The sequence below is a fragment of the Pygoscelis adeliae genome, unplaced genomic scaffold, assembly GCF_000699105.1.
Source record: "Pygoscelis adeliae isolate BGI_AS28 unplaced genomic scaffold, ASM69910v1 Scaffold106, whole genome shotgun sequence".
NCBI lineage: Eukaryota > Metazoa > Chordata > Aves > Sphenisciformes > Spheniscidae > Pygoscelis > Pygoscelis adeliae.
The window spans coordinates 1,806,651-1,820,270 of NW_008824939.1; positions in this window are offsets into that span (position 1 = coordinate 1,806,651).

Genomic DNA, 13,620 nt, shown 5'->3' on the forward strand with positions numbered 1-13,620 from the left:
GACAAAACTTAATTGATACTAGTTTGCATCACATAAGTATCCACTTCTTTGGACCTTCCAAAGACTCTTCACTTTTTAGTTTTTGGAAAAGCTTTGAAGTAAATTCTTAGGGTTGAATTCTGCTTGTGTTGAATTCCATGGAACAGGGACCTCAGCTTCAATGAGTATGTAACCTGATGCACAGCTAGCCAATATCCCTGTAAATTTGGCATTATTATGATTTAGGTATAAAAAACTGCACAAAATTGAATGAATATTTTAGTAGAAAAGTTGGTTTAAATGAGCTTGACATAACAAATCAATTTACTGTCTAGTTTGACATATTAGTTGTCTTTTTGCCACAAGTGTTCCCTCAGGAAATCATAACAACAAAAGTGATGTAGAAGTACCCAATTCAGTTGCACGGTGTTGACTTTGAGTTTTGTGGTATCAGACGTGTGCTTGTGAGACATAACTAAATTTTAGTAACTCATGAGTTGCTCAGTATGAGCAAGCAACTTGTTTCCGTGACACAGTAAACAGATGCTATCAAAAAGTGTAAGATTAACTAATTATGCTCTGCACATACTTCAAATGCCTTAGTCATTCACATTATTGGTCTCAGATGCTATTCACTATACCATCTTTCATATTTTCAGCCTAAGAACAATGCACACAACATTGACCAAAAAAAGCATCATTTTACTCTGAAGTCACTGTTAGTGAACCAGCACTCCAGAACAGATATACAAGTTACGTGGCAAAGATCATAACCACATAATGTCAGGTACAGGTCCTGTGGTCATAGATGTTCTTTGTGTAAGTTTTATACCTATCAATCTGCAAGAAAGTGCACGGAGTCTAATTTTATCGAGTGCAAGATGTCACTGTAGTAAACCACAGGCCGTCCACAGAAACTAGAGCCAGTAGTAGCTACCCCTGTAGCTCAACTGCAGAAAATTCCTCAGGAAACTTACAGTGTAACTGCCGGTGCTGACTGGGACCAGCTGAAGCCTATGAACCTTCTGACAATGACAGTAGTGTAATACAGGATGAAGCTCTGGCCACTTAGCTGAGACATCAGGTATAGAAGCAGACGAACTCCTAGGAAGAAGGGCATTTCTCTTCATTAAAATTTAAAATGGTTCCTCATTTGCTTTTGTACTTCTACAGAATGAAACTAAGACCTTGTTGGGAAAATCATGATTAGGAGAGAAAATTATTCTCTAACTCTAGGTATTTCTAGTGCAATAATAGCTCAATAAAAATGGAACTGAAAGTGACACACTTCCATATTTTGCTACAAAAAAGTTTTATCAGAAATTCCCAGTCAGATCTGTGACTCATTAAGTCCTTCTTATATCAATAACGAGAAATAGAACTAAGCAGAAACTGGGTGGCATGAGTGGGTTAGTTGTAATAAAACACCCTTTAAAGTTCCCCCATGAGCACCGTGGTATCTCTTAACAATCACAACAGCACATGGGCCAGCAAATCCATTCCAGGTATTACAGATATCTCCATCAACCATTCTTTCTCATCAACAAAGTCCCAAAAGGATCATAGGACAATTCAGATGTGAAGGGATGTCAGGAGGTCTCTAGTCCAACCTCCTGCCCAAAGCAGGGTCAGCTATGAGATCAGACCAGGTTGTTCAGCGTGTTTGTCAGTCTGGCCTTGAAAACCCCCAACGATGGAGACTGCACAGCCTCTCTGGCAACCTGTTCCAGTACCTGGCTGTCCTCATGGTGAAATTTTCTCCTTGTGTCAAGTTTAAACCTCTTAAATTCAATTTATGACTGTAAAAGATTAAAAGATACCTACAACATATTGCAAAATCAAACCAAAATATATTTTCTTTGTAGACCTGACTTTCTGTAGAGGACTTTTTGTTTAGGAGTTGCTTTTAAATATGCATGGTATAACATACCCATAAAATACAAGCTAATCCATAATTTGAATGAATGCCTCAAAACACAGCTATTTTTCCTTAATCTCAAAGAATGTGATTTTGATTGTTTCCACCTAGTCCCTATTTGTTCCCATCAGAAAACCAAAGCAGTCAGCACAGCATGGTTGACAGACTGTGCTCAACAGATGCCCAGAACTGGAATAGCATGGGGTACTGAGGTCAGGAGTGAGATTCATTGGCAGAGATGTGTGTGGGAAACTTGCACAGAATCTGCCTGCATTCTGCCTTTTTTCAAGTCAACGTTATTAAGCCCTTGATTTTTGAGCATCATATTTGCTCAGAAATAAGGCTTTGAACAACAGATACTTATTAATTTGCTCCTTGCCAGTCCGTGGTAGTTACTGCTGGTAATTCAGGAGGCCAATTGCTGGTTTATAAAAGTAAGATGTTATTGGAGAAAGGCTAGGAATTAGACCAACTCATCATGTTGGGCTAAATTTGAAGGTCTTTACTGAGTTCTTAGGCAAACTACTGGCATAAGGGATTGAGAAGTTGTCCAATTTCTTAGCTGCCATTTTGCAGCAAATTATTTCCATTTGTCTTTGGTTTAAAACCCCTGGCTACATTCAGTAGCTCCATTTTTACACACACACACACACAAAAACCCAAAACGACTTCAAGTATAAACCCAGGAAGCACCAAACGACAGTTAAAAAACTGTGACTGACTTTGTCCTGATAAATACGCGGTGGACAAACACAGTTTCAATATCGCCATTTCCCTGGAGCTAATACCTCATCAAATCATAACTTCATCATTTGAAGTTGAAGTGACTTTGTGAGAAGTACAAGCTGTGATGGCCAATCAGACACAATACAGAGGCACGGGAAAGCTGCCTTAGGAAGACTAGAATATGTTAAGGGAATTCAGCCTTAATTTTACTAAGACAAGGAAAGGATGAAGGTTGTGAGGAAACCTTCAGGAAGCACCAGAAAATATTCTCCTACTGGCTGATGAAAAGAAGAAAGCAAAAGCAATTATATTGTGGATTTATATAAAGCACATAGCCGTAAAGATAGCTAAGAGAACAAATCACAAAGACAGACGTTAGAGGGAAAGTCCAAGCTGAGAAAGGCATTCAAAATGGAAAGGATGATAATGAGGAATTACTAAGCCATATTTGGAACTTGTTAAAACACTGACCAATGCTGATTGTAGAGAAGGGATGGACCATCTCACTGCAGGAGTCCAGGTTCCCTGTGCTGGAGGCCCATTTGTGGATGGGACAGGCCATCAATTGCTGGAGAATGCCCAGAATCCATCCAAGGACGAGTTGTGCATCAAGGTAGACCATGGCTCCATTTTAATATCTGAAAAATCCCAATGGCAGTGCAGTTTGTGAAAACTGACAACTTATGTACCCTACTTGCCTCCACTCATTTGAAAGCTGAATTGGTTTGTGATTGCTGTTAGGAATTTTCAAGTCAAATTGCTCAGATGTCATCTCAAAGCTGTGCATTCTTATAGAAACAAACAGTATCTCATAGGGCAAATGCAGTTTTGCCTGAATTTCAGCCGGTCTTTTATGACAACCTTCCATAGGATCAGTTTTTAGTTTAAAATCAGCGAGGTACCATCACATCCTTAGTAAAAACTGATGAGGTACATTGCTGCTGCTGAATATGACATCTCTCTATCAGTGCAGATAAACAATGAGCTGAGGAGCAAAAATAACTTTATGTGCTGATTTCCTTGATTGCTGTAAACTAATAAACTAATTTTTTTTCCAGCAAATTCACTAAAAAAACATGGCAAGACATTCCAATGACTTAAGGCTTTAAATTTCTGTCAGCCTGACAAGTCACGTTATAAGCCAGGGTATGCAGCAGCCCAGGCTATGGATCAAAAAGAAATTACAATGCAAATTATTTTTGGTTAGCCACTATCCTTTGAGACATCCAATTCCGATATTTTGTTGAGATATCTGTAGTTACCAGCAACACAGAATACCTCTTGAGTGGCTCCATTCCTTCTCTTCTGTGAAAACTCAGAAGATAATGATGAGTCATTGCTCTCCTGCACAGGGAAGATACCACAGGGACTGATGTTACTCCTCTTGCTCAGTGTGTGAGAAAAAATCTAGAGGCTTAGAGAGGAGACATGGTTTGCAACATATTCACCTGAGAAATCACTTCTCTTCCTGTGTCAAACTGCCAGCTTTGGATGAGAGGCTGTGCTGGAGCTCGTTGACTATGAAAGAATGGCTTAGCCAGCAGGGTTTTGTCTGTAAGAGGAATTTGGCTTGGGAATTAAGTCTGCCAGGTCCATCAAATCCCTATTGCCTTTGGGAATAGAAATTGTCTCTGAAATGAAGAGGCTTCATTGTTTGCTCTGGAGTGGTTTCTTACGTCTTTTCAGGAATTTATTTTCTACTCTCTAAAGAATGTTATATATATTTGGGGAAATTATGTCAGGGAACTGAGATCTTTGGGTGGGCATAAATCTGTATTGTATGAATTAAAAAAAAAATCAACTTGCACCTTTTTATTGCAAAAAATCAAAGGGCTCATTTTGGTGTACAATATGTGATATTGGCCTATAATTTAATAATGTGAATTGTGCAGATGTTGGTCACCAAATAGAATGATGATAATTCAGTTTGTTTCTGGGATCACTGGCACATGTAATAACTTGGCTCACTGCATTGCCAATGGATGTAACTTTTTTAAAAGATATATTTGGAGTCTTCAGATAAACAGAGAGAGGATGTCTGTGAATGGTTCCAGACTGACAGCGCCAGGAATAACAGCAACTTACTCATTGCATAGACAGAAAAATTTACCAATTCCTCCACAAGGAAGGAAAGTGGGAAGTAGGCATATTTAGTGTTTTTTCTCATTTTTGTAAGAGGGATATGTAGGTTGTTAAAGTGAGGGGAGCAAGATTATTTGTTCCTTGTTGAAAATGGACACCAAAATGCTCCACTGCCAGAATATTATTTCTTTGCTTGTGCTTGTTTTCATGTTCCAGTTTCCCTTTGCATTGCAGTTGAAGCAATGACGTTAAACTCTTACTCCATGGACTAGTTCTTAAAATAGGACTACCCTAAAATACAAAAAAAAGAAGTTTTTCTTTCCCTTGACTGAGAGAAGGAGAGGGATGTTCTGGTGATACCCCTCTCTCTCTATGCTGAAGGGTAAACCTTTACATTTTATATAGAATCTAATTAGAAGTTCCACAACTTTCCTTAATGTTAGCAAGAAACAGAATTATTATTTTTTAATGTAACCGTTTCTTTGAAACAATGAAAACTAAAAGTTACAATGTGCTTCTGCATGAGAAGATAATAGAACTCTATGGAATTACAATAGCAACACTATAGAAGTAAAAAATTAAGCAAGACAGTTTAATTATTCTTGCAAAGTCTCTACTTCTCTAGAGTGATGTGCAAAATAACAACAAACAAACAAACAAGCAAACAAACTGAGCAGCAGTAACAGGGAGTCATCCTTAGGGTCACAGACCAAACCAAAATCATGACCATTTTATGTCTTCAAAGAAAATGCCTCATCTATAATACTGAGTTACCAGTATATAATATCAGAGGTTTTTATTGCATTAAGCTCTAGGTGGAGATGAAATTCCTATACTCTCCTATTATCGACCATGTCTCTGTTGGGTCTACGGCATTTGAGTTTTATTGTCCAATTTGCATTCACTGTCACCTCAAACTTCTGTAACGGAAGACTGGTGTGACAGTATTGGGACCACTTTTCCCTCATCTTTGGTTGCATTCATTCGTAAGTCTGTGACTTGAAGCCTTCATTTAGAGTGTTTCAGTCTGTTACGTTACCTATCTAGTAAAGCTTGAATGAAAGAGGAAAGGTAATTAATTAACATAAAGACATAAGTCTTTAGAGACATCTATTTACTAAAAAGGTACAGTTTTTGTGGACCTACCAAAGCAGGAGATGGTATAAATTCCTCTTTGTTCCAGTATTCTCTTCCCCCTTGCAAAATAAGGTAATTTCTGCATAAGCTAGCAACAGTTGTCATAGAACTTACTATTTTCTAAAATATATCATGCTAATCTCACTAGTTACAAGTACATCACTAGGTACTGCTTTAGATGTGAGTAGCTAGCCAGACACAAGGTCATGTAGTTATTTCAATTAGGAGAAGAAACTGGTGAGGGAAGCACATATCTCTGATGTTAACATGTTTACACACAAGGAAGCAGAAAATCTCGCCCCTTGTTAGAAGTGAAGTACCACAGAGAATGAAGTGAGAGCACACAGACGGGCAACGTTACGCACACTAGGACAAAGCAAACGTGCACCCTGGCTTATCTCACAGTAACTTTGTTCATGCACCTGTGTCCTCAGTGGCACCTTAAAACCAGTGATATCTTTCACAAGTTAAAGTCAGTTATTTGAATTATATGCTGTATTAATGAGATTAAAAAGCTCATTTAGATTTCAGTGCCATGATTATAAAAGTGGAGTAAACAAAATCTTTCCCCTCCTTGCTATGTAACAACAGACTAATCATTTGAAAGTTAAAATTTGGGAGGTTTTCTTTCCTCCCTTAAAAATATTAAAAGGGAAATACAAAACTGAATTTTTAATTTGAGGCCTTTATATTCTACTTTCCTGCCACTCCTCGGGAGTTTTGTGTTTCTTCCAAAAAAGCCTCAAAGAAATCAAGAAAAGGGTTTTCTTGTGAGTTGTTTTGAATATTGTTTTTCTTTCAGAGCTTTCTATGAGCTTAAAATACAAATTTCTAGTCATATTTATCAGAACACATTAAAAATTACATTTTAGAAATGAACAAGGTTTTGTCTTTTGAGTGTCCCACTTCAGAGAATGCTTGCATGGGAAGCAGGCCTTCTCTGTCACGCATGATGCCATCACCCATGCTGCTGTGCTGACATGCTATGCATTCCAGTTTGATCCCAGCACAGAAGACAAACTGGAAATCACACACCTCAATACAGAGCTATGGGCTTCCTAACTGACAGCATGTAGTTGAGGCCAGAAAGAAATAAGAAAAAAAAAAAAATCTGCCTCTTGTCAGCTTCTATTAAAAAAAAAATATCTGATTTCCATAGCAGCATTTCAAAGTAAAATGTGGCATCACTACCCACACTAGGTTCCCTCTTTACAGAAACCGACTGTAATATCGATGAGAAGCCTTGCATTAGTGAAAAAATTACAATTCACTTATCTGTATTGTGACTTCAGACAAAATCTGACAATGGAAACCCCAACGACTGGTCAGCAGTGTGGAATTTCTGATGGTTTATTTAGTTTGACTGACTCTGGTACGTTGCTGCTATGAATATAGTTGCTATGGAAGGAATGTTTTACTGCTGTCTTTCTTCTAAAAGGGTCATGATTTTGCAAGATCTCAAATAACACTGATGGCTTAATGTCTGCAAACAGTACAACATTTAACATTTGCTATGCACAGTGAGGATCGTAGTTCATCATTTATTATTCAGAAATTACGTAAAAATATTTTTATGATAAAATGTGAAGATATGCTTAAGTATTCATGAAAATAAACAATACATAATAAATTGATTTTTACAATAGGTAATAAGAAAGTAATAAGAAAGTAATCAAAGGTGCATTTAGAGCTTTAACGAATGAAATGGAATTGCAGTACTTGAAAGTGGAATTTTGAATTAGGCCAACTCTATTGTTCTCCAAAGCAATGAAAATATTTTCACTTTCTATCCACCAGAACATCATTAAACTGCACTGAGTTGTTTTCCTCTCTCAAACTCAAACAAAAAAAGCCTTCAGAGCAGTAGCTTTCCATCTCACTTGTCATCGAGTTTCTTAATGCAGTATTTGGCTCTAGCAAAGATCAAACATAAGCAATGGTTTAAAAATTGAGCTGGCTGTGGGCTAAAAGTTTATGAAAACATGATCCAGTAGAGACAACTAGTGATAAGACTAAAAGTATTCCGTCCCCATTATGATCTTCTCTACGAACTATTTATATGCCTCAATCCCCTAATTAGCATCTTAGTAGTTCTCAAATTACAGTCTCCAAGAGAGGACTGGTGTGGGATGGATGTTCCCCAATGGTTTAGGGATACCTTAATCCTAAGCAGAAATGTAGCATGACAGAGAGGCCAGAGGCAGTGTAAGACACCACTGGAAAGAGGACTGATGGCTACATTACGCTTCATTTATGCTGGGTGGACATAGCTGTTTGTAATACAGTCTCCAAACCAATGCTAGGAGGTCAGTTTGCACCCTTGTGAACAGCATTTCAATTTATTAAATTCTGTGCTATCTGAATGCCAAAAAGTGAGTGCTGGTCACCAGTTTTTTGAATGAAATGGCATGTCTCATTCAGGAGCTAGTAATATCTCACTGGCAACAAGCAAAATTCAACTGAATTGAATATGTTATCATTTCCTTTGTGCTTTATATTGATTAGTCCTCAAAATTATGGCTGTTATTTTTGCTTACACCCTTCTGTTTGTTACATAGAGGAGTTTCACTACACTTAGAGCCTGTCAAGAGACTTTTGTGCTTCCTAAACAATAAATAAGACCAAATCTTTTAAAACTGCCAGTCTAATACCAAGAGGGACAAAGAATTAACTCTTTGCAACCAATAAACTTGGAATTTTACAATTAGTATTTGAAAATGAGCCAAAAAGGTCACGTTCCTCCTGTAGTAATTCCTCAGGCTGGAATATAAAGCATCATGCACAAGCAATTTGATCAGCATAGCCCTGGCAAGTGTTCCTGGTTCACTTAAATTCATCCTTTTGTGTCTTAATCTGCAGTAAAAAGGACAGTCTGTCCTGTTGGTGCCCATACTTTCCATGATTTTTAAAGAGAACTTTTTCACAGCTGACTTGGCGTTTGCATTCCAGATGCCAGCAATGTCTTCACTAAGCGTGTGAGTGGAGTAACAATACGTATACAATGCAGTATGTCACTTAGTAATATATCATGGTGTAAAAGAAGATTAATGACATCATCCAGGTAAGGGACAGGATTTGCCTAATATGAGAAATGCAATCATTTAAAAACGCAGAAAGAAGAAGAGTGATGATGGAATCTGGGCAGGAGGCATGTAAAGGACAAGAAGCCCATTACAGATGTCCCTATTTAGGAATATCTGGCACTGATTTGGACTTCTAACTATAAGGGAGAAAAACAGTAGCAGAAAACTGGTGACTTGGCAGACACATGCTGCAGACTGACTGATGTCTTTCTATTTTTCACCAAACTTCAGAACAGTCTTGTGTTTTATTGATCACATCATAAACAAATTAGAAGTAATAATGTAATAACTGACAGTTTGCCCCGTAGTAAAACACATGCTTACAATTATTAGTTTATTTTTATTACCATATAACTTAGGAGTGCTAGTCACAGAGCAGGATTTCATTGTGATAGGGGTTGCACAAACACAGAACAAAAAGATGATCCCTGATTGAATGCATTTCAGTCTAAGGACTAAATAAAAGGCAATGGAAGGGTACAGACTTAAGGAGAATTATGACATGACAATGTTCATCAGCAGTATCACTGGTATCAGTTGATTTAGTGATCCAAAGATCTACTTTTTGCAGGCTTCTTTGCAAAGGAAAGTTTCAAAGCAGATTTTTAAAGTCTTAAAGATAGCTTTGCAAATGTGCATGCGACTTCCTTCCTATAGCGAGGGACAGGGTAACAGTATATTTGAAAATGTATCAAGTAGAGACTGGAAGCTGAGAGTATTGGGGAATTTTTGACAATACAGAACCAAACAGGCAGATATGATTAGAAAGCATCCAAGTGGCAAGTGGAGTAGTTTAGATTAGCAAAGGAACAAGAAAGAACCAAAAAATGGTCCGGATACAATTGTGAGTATGGGTTAGATCAGCACTGCCATTATTTCCATTGTTATTGTCTATGTTTATTATTAAATAAATTGTTTATTATTAAATAAATTGTGATTCATGTTTCTCAACCACTATCAAACTATAGTAAAACCCCTATACTTAAATTCAAAATGTTTGCTGTACAGTGCCACTGAATCCATCAGCATAAACCCAAAAATGAAATACCTGGCCAAACAGAGCACACTCAGCTTTCCAGAAACAAAGAAACAACAATAATGTATGTCACATAAGTTTAGCAAATGGAACACCATCACATCACCCAGCCTGGAACATAACTTTCCAATGTAAATGTACACTTGCAAATAAAAACCCTCCAAAAACTCAGGTAAATATTCAGTTCCAGCGAAAAAGCTACTGGTATTAAACATTTTATTAAAAGTGTGTGTGTGGGGGGAGATAACTAAACTAATAATAGAACTTGAAATAGATTTTCTAACATCCTAAAAGGAGATCCATCCTTTCCACTTTGCCATTGTAGCCTGCTTCAGGATGGCTGTTTGCTTATGGAATTCAGTTACTATTTATAACATGACACCAGCTGAAATGTAAAATCGTGATCAAAGTACAATAAAGCCCATTGAAATCATAGTTTGTATACAGCTATGTAGTCTTCAGCTGAAGAATTTTCTCTTTCTCTCATACACATACATTTTGCCTTCAACTGCATCTAGAATAAGCACATTTTCCAGGGCTATTTGACTCACAACTTAGCCAGACTACACTAACTGATAGCACTTATTTTCTTGGAAAGCATGTTTTCTGGGCACTGAAGAGCACAATTTTGCTGAGTGCAGGGCCCAGCATTGGGGAAAAAAAATAAAAATTTGCCACTTATTAAACTAAATGTCCTTGATGCTTTGTGCAGACAAAAATACTCTCCCCTTGACCCCCCAAGTCCATTAACTTTAGGAGAGCAGTTTTGCAGTTGCTGGTCTCCTATGGTGCCCTTTTCACAGCAACATGATAAGCTCTCAATATACAGTGAGTTGTTCTTTGTAGCATAATGTAGGATATATGGTAGCTTCTTACCTTCCTCTCCCTCTGGGATTCCCAGGATTTGTATACTGTGTGTCCTCCTTATCTGTTTTTCTAGGAGTTCCACCTAGAATTTAAGAATTTATGAATTTATTATCTTTCCCAGGCTTAGTCAATAGATAAGAATTGCACTTTAACTTCCCTTCACAGTTTTTTTTATTGTCAAGACAGTTCGAGTTACTTGTTGCTCCAGGCTGTCTGTTAATTTGTTCATTCTTCCAGTGCTGGCATGCTTTACTTATCCATGGGCATAAAGCATACAGTGTTCCTGGTAACGGGAAGCTTTTTAATTTAATCTGTAGAGAGTCTGAACTGAGGCAGGCAACAGAGCCATGGCTTTGCAGAAAACATAGCCACACTGCCTGCATAGCTCGACAACTTTAAAGGCGACTTTCAAATTCTTGTCCCAGTCTGTTCTAGTATTAATGCAAACACCAATATCGATTTTGGAAGATGCTCTTTTCATTCTTTCCTAATCAGGAACAGAAAGTGGGTCCTCCTAAAAGCTTTATAAAGAGGTACTACTATGGTTTTCACTAGCAACAATATAGAAATATCAGGTTCAACACTGAGGTGAAGCAGTCACTTCACATCATTTTTTCCTGAATGATTCCTCTTTAGCATTGGGATGCTCACCTTTGCAAACCTCTCAATTCCTTCATTTACCTTCTCCCTTTAAACTCTTCCCTTTCTTCTGCTGAATATTTCTGTGAAATCTTGTCACTAAACTCTTTTGGGCAATATATACAAATTATCTGGATTGCGCCACTATATATCTTGCTGTTTTTTCATAAGTATAAACACTACAAGCATACAAGCATATGAAAGACTAGTTAGGCACTGTGTCACAGTGTCACATTCCCCTTTCTGGTCAAGATCCAGAATATATGATTGTATTCTGCTATTTGACATCAATTTGTCTGAAAGCACTTGCCTGCAGTTTCAACACTTCTCAAGTTAGGACATATCTAACCATAATTTAACCAACTCACTCAAAGAAAGCCACATTAAAATGCTCCTTAGATTAATCTGCACAGACTATTTTCTATATGTTCCTTAAATATGACAGTAGGATTGAATTTAAAATGTCAACACAATTCACATAAATGAAGTTTAAAAAAACCTTATTCTAGTATATTTGGATTTGGCTGCACTGAAACTGATAGAGAAATTAGAAAAGTGTTGGTGGAAAAATAACCTTCAGAGTGGGTACTTCTTGGGAAAATCTGCATCAGAGTGCTTGCAGCACTGCCCAGCAGTGAAGGGCTCTTGGCAGTGAGGATGAATGAATGAAACCTTCCTCTGCCCCATCAGCAACACTAGTTTGTATCAGTCACTGCTCCCCTTCTCTCCTCTTCCTTTCCTCCCTCTTCTCTTGGCTAAATCCCGAGGGCAGGGCAGTCGTGGTACTTTCTGAGTTCCTGCCTAGAGCTGCTGCTACAGGAGCCTTCACTGCACTGTGGAAGCCAGGACAGGTCTGGGTGTAGTTCTGGTTCTTTGTTGATATCTTATTATTCTCACAAATACATTTCCCAGTTTACTTGAAAATTTACATAACTGTGAAGAGCGTGAATGTCTCGCATATATGAGCAGGGAATAGGATACCCTTGGGTAAGTCTGGCAAAGAAATACATTAATATTTGTACAAAACCATACGGTTGTGTGATACCTGATTATATGATAGAGTTGTTCCCTGCTAACGAACAAGTAGCCATGACCTAAAACAGCTACAGGAAGGAGATAAAGTACCAGAGTCCCACATAAAGAAGGCAGGCTGTGTTCCCTTTACTCATCAAGACTCTGTCCTGATAAACATATGGCTGTATGTAGCAGAAAAACATACACTGGCCCACCCTTAGCTGGTGCCAGATGACTTAAAAGACTATCTGCCCCACAGACAAATCTTGTTTCAGAATGAGAGGCTTTAGGATTACAGTAATAATTAGTGCCCTCTACTGTCCAAAAGGTCCAGCCTACGACAGCAGGGCTTTCATGGCTTCATGCAGGCAAACAAGGAACTGGCTCAGAAGAGGAGGGCAGAGCCTTCTTTAGATTAACTGTTAGAGCAAGGAGGTCCCAGCCTTTACCCCTGCAAGCAAATGGGACAGCCTCATGACTAATCACTGACTCTGGATTGCTCACAACCCCAGAAAAGATCATACAAAGCTTTTAGAAAAAGGAAAACAGAACAAGACACGAAACGCAGGTCCACCAGGCTACAATATACCTGGCAATTTTGAGGACACCAACATAGCTCTGCCCTTGTGCATCGTAGTTGAGTACAGACACCTGCATCAGCTCAAAGTGACAGCAATCAAACAGTGAGAGTGGTAAGCGTAAAATTTCCTCTCTGATACTTTCCAATACTCCGTGTATGAGTGGATCTAGCTTTTAACATAGTTGTGATGCCGCAGCCCCCACCTTGTCCTTTCGGCGGCTTGTCCCTAATGAGTTCTTATTATGCCTCAGTGCACAGAAGTATCCTGCCCAGACATTGTGTTGCTAAATTCTCTGGGCTTTCAGACAACCTGCGATGAAAGATAATTCAAGGAAGGAGAGGTTTTTTTAATGTTTGGAATCCCATATATTTAACAGCATTTCACTACATGTTATCACTCATCTAACACTGAGTTCTCTGTGAATTCAACAAAAGAGGAAAATAGGCAGAAGAGAAAAAAGAAAGAAGCAGGGTTTCTCCTGCTCGTGCACATGGTAGCAGGAGGCTTCAGTCAGGCTGAAAAGACAATGGCCTAAAGGAGAAGACGTGGCTGACTACC